The 4,289-nt window shown below is 41.1% G+C and overlaps 1 long non-coding RNA gene across 1 annotated transcript in view; it reads right to left on the bottom strand.

The window, feature by feature from the left end:
* Positions 1–3,757, bottom strand: part of LOC107088587 — a 41,781-nt gene extending 38,024 nt beyond the window's left edge. The window contains exon 1 of the long non-coding RNA XR_001481383.1: positions 3,592–3,757. This is a non-coding gene — a long non-coding RNA (uncharacterized LOC107088587). The remainder of the gene's footprint in view (positions 1–3,591) is intronic.
* Positions 3,758–4,289: the final 532 nt, after the last annotated feature.

Below are 4,289 nucleotides of genomic sequence, written 5' to 3'. Positions count from 1 at the left end.
ACCTTCTCAATTCAAGAACAAATGCACTTATTTGAAGAATAAGTTTATCTAGATTTAGATTTTTTTCTAGTGAAGTCGAAACCCTTCTCTAAAGCAAACTGCTGTGATTGTAAGAGGAGCCACTATGTTAAACAGCATATCTGCACGGCTGGGCGTTTCTGTAAAACTGAAGAGCTTCGGTTTTCAGAGGAGATCAATTAACAGCATTTAGTTTTCATCCAAATCCGGCTGTTTGTTGTTGCTTTCAATCCCTGAGCTGGCGTGTTTTTCTGTACTCGGAGCAGCAGCGGAAGGTGGACATGCTGGAATAGCTGTACCTTATATACACACGGATGGGCAGGAATGATAGCGACTGCAGTGGGATAACTTTATCTCAGCGTGGCGGTGAGTTGCAAGCGAGTGAAATGCCTGGGGAGAGAGGGATTATAGATTGAAAGAGGGGTGTGATGTTGAAACTGCACACTGAGGGAGAAGACACCTCACCCTGACAGAAAAATCACACCCAACCAAAGCTGCTTTACCTCTTGTATTAACAAATACCTACAAATATACCTCTTCTCTGAGACACATGCATAATTAAATACACGGCTCTCTCTCCAAGCCCTCTTCGATCCAGGTCCCCACTGGGTCTGCATCTCTTTTAAGCCGGAGCAGAGGAGAGCGCTCTGTTGACCCGTTTCCTTTTGTCTCTTTCGCTTCCCTTTTTCTTCGTTCTTATCCACCAGCTATTGTCTGACTAAATGTTGTTCCATTTGCAAACCAGTTACCATAGCAAAAAACAGCTTCACGAGCAGCATGATTACACATCTCTTCTTTGTTCTCAGCTCAAGCATCACTTTGGGAAGCACTATGAACTGTGTGTTACAGAAAATAAACAGAAAAACCAGCACAGCAATTAAAAGATGATTCCTTGTTTATGGACGGTATTTCCTGCAGTCTGTGATGGAAGAGGCAACCTGCAGAGCCAATGTCAGAGCTTTACAGCTTCCTAAACCCCTTTTCTTCTCATGTGTCCAGGTCATCATAGTTTAACACTACATTAGTATATGTCTACGTTTATTCGGGACTAATTGCTGGAATAAAAATGCTTATTGATTCAGATCTCAGGGAGATCTGAGGGAACTTCAGAACGCCAACATTACCTGTATTAAAGGGCCACCAGATGACCGCAGTGTCCTCCCGAGGGTCCGTTCTGAGGGAGCACATCAATCAGAGGTCCCCCTTATCCAGAACAGCTCTGCGCCTCATTGGGACCAACTGAAGCTGCTCAGACTGACTGTATTTACAGCTCTGAATTTATTTCCAATAATAATGGCTGTATTTACAAAACGTTCACACACCAAGGCTGACTGCTGGATGAAAAACGGGCCAGAATCGACATGAGCCGCAGTGATTGTTACCATGGAAACCGGTGTAAACATAATAAACACACAAACAAACAAAGATAGAGCTGTATGTTATAGATTGCTGAGGTTTTATTACATCTAGTGTTGCACCGATACCAACACCAGTATCGGGCCGGGCCCCGATCCAGCACTAAAATGGTGGGATCGGTATCGGCGAGTACCAAAAAAATAGGGCGCCGATACCATTTTGAGAACCAAAAGTTTATTCAACTATTGTCACCCATTCCAGGTAGGCAATAAAAAGTTCTACTGGATTCACTTTGTATTAGTTTTTTTCCTGCTTCACAAAGGTAGGCAGCAGCTTAACAAAGCCATGATGGCAATTATTTTACATCCAGGCAGTCTGCAGTTCTTCATATAAAGACTATGCACGCATCAATTTCAAACAGATGGTATGGTAGGGTATGGGTATCAGCCAATACTGCACAGCCAGGAATCGGGTATCGGTATCAGGGCCAAAAAATGGCATCGGCGCACCACTAATTACATCATGACATTACATATTAACTTGTTGATGATGAGTGATGAGCCAAAAGCCTCCACCTTCAGATCCAATATATTATGTTTTATTTCTAGAGGGTTTTACCCATAAGAATATTGAACGCTCAAAGTGTTGGTGTTGCAGAGCTGCTGTTGAAGAAGGAGAACATTTAATCGTCTAGAACCTTTGAATGAAGACCGATCTAAAGATTTGGCTCAATAAAAGCAGAACCAGAATCCTTTGGATGGTTGGCATTGACACAAAGAAGGTCAGAGGAGCTTTTCCTCCTCCCCGGGTATGTGGGCCGTGTGATCCCACGCTGAGACGCCATCTTCTTTCTTTCATTTCCCCCTCTCTGTCTCACACACTGTTCTTTTAATCAAGAGATTGCTCCCAGTAGTGTCTCAAACACTATTGCTGGTGAAAAAGCGATGAAAATCACATCAGTGTGTTGAAGACGTGGCCTTTTCTGAAGGACCCTAAGGACGCGGCGGTCACAATAAACGTCTGCTCAGTCAATGTCCATTTTTCCTTCTCTACCTTCATTTGTCAAACTGAATCCAAGGACAGATTCTCACCATTTCTTCAGTCAGAAAAATCTAAACTATGTTTAGACGCTTTTACACAAAGGAGTGAGGAGTACAGCAGCACACTGACATCAAACAGGCCTGTATGCAAAGCCTGCAACCGTTTCCAACCAGCCATCTTACTGCCAGGTTCTCTGCAGTCCAGAACCGTCTGAACACAGAAACAGGACTCTGGTTTCACTGACTTAATGTTAAATATGTAAATGTTTGCTTTTCTTCTTCTTTTGATTTTCAGTCTCTGAACTCTTTTGGAATATCAGAAAAAAACAAATCAAACTCTTTGTTCTGTGATACTGGTTAAATTAGGACCCTGGGATTTTAGAAAGAAAAGGTTGGGTAGAATAATTATTTTACTGGGTTTTATGGTCAAAAATATCAATCAGTCCAACAATAAAACGTCCTCTACCAGTCTGAGTAAAGGGAGTCAACGTCGACATTAGATATTGCAATTAGTTTTTTTGATACAAACACAATAGACATAAAAAAAATTAGATCTGAAGAACTTTACCACATCTAAAACAAATATTTTACAGCACAAGAAATGGCTTTTAAAGTTTAAAGGAAATGTAATTTCTAGCTTTTGCATAATGCAGTTTGATCCCAAGTGAAGCAAGACTTTTTTTTTGTTGCTGTTATTTTTGCAAAATGTTGTGGTATGACCATCAGAACGCCACATCAGTGACATTTATAGCTCATATATAATGCTTTAAGGAAACATAATTTATTTAGGCCACTAAACAGAAGGGAATACCACAATCAGCCTCAGTTTGGTTTCCTCCAATCAGGCTCCTAGGTGTTGGTTTCACCAGATAAAACAGGAACATTTTTAACTCTCTGTCAGCTTTTAATATCCCTGTAACATTTAAGCAGAGCTTAATTGCCTGAGGACATCCTATGAGAATCCAGCAGATGCCAGAGGCTTTCACAAAACAGCAAAAAGGCTGATCTCTAGGTACAGAAATGGACGATTTGAAACCTGATAAGCATGCAGTATAAGTATCCCCTCCCCTGTTAGGCACTGCTCATGAGCAAACGTCTCAGCAGCTGCACTCAATCTAAACAGAGAAATAAAAAGTTAAGTAAAGTCGCAGCCAACAGAGGCATACATTGTACTTACAGATTTGTAAGTAGGACTTCAGGCCAAAGTCAAATGTTTCTTGATGTTATGACTGGTAACTCCTAAAAAGTGGGTCATGCTCCCCGATTTTTGGTCGGTGCCACCATAGCAAGAGAGCAACCTAATAAGCTTGAGTCCATGTGAGGAGCAAAATTTATTCAGTTTGTGTTCCAGGCTGAGATGGTTTAGAAAGCTGCCACAGTAGGAGATTTTCAAGCAGCCCCCTCCTGCGCTACTTCAAATACTGCAACCGTCAAATGGCTTGGCTTGGGATTCATTATATCACACAGGAGGATAGGCCTCTATTCCTCATCGATATTCAAGTCAATTTAATCCCATTTTTTCCACTGTCCTAATTTATGTAGGCCCTTAATGATGGGCTGCTGCTCCTGGTAGGAACACAAAGAGGGCCTGAAGGGGAAAAAAAAATTCCTTTTAGAAATGTTGAACATGTGAAGTTCCACACTGGAAATCCATTGCTTGACAAGAAATATATCTATTTACTGATTTATTTATCCAGCTGTCTGATATGTATACTTGATGCATATTAGAAAAGTTCATAAACATCTTTATAACCCCTTGATCCCAGACGTTGTTAGCAGCAAATTCTGCCTGAAATTACACATGTGAATTAAAGCAAGTACAGCTCCCAAACTATGAATTGGAAATACAACTGTTTGTTTTTTTATGACAGAAAG

This window comes from Cyprinodon variegatus, unplaced genomic scaffold (assembly GCF_000732505.1).
Source record: "Cyprinodon variegatus isolate N-32 unplaced genomic scaffold, C_variegatus-1.0 Scaffold223, whole genome shotgun sequence".
Lineage (NCBI taxonomy): Eukaryota > Metazoa > Chordata > Actinopteri > Cyprinodontiformes > Cyprinodontidae > Cyprinodon > Cyprinodon variegatus.
This window is presented reverse-complemented; position numbering and strand designations above follow the sequence as displayed.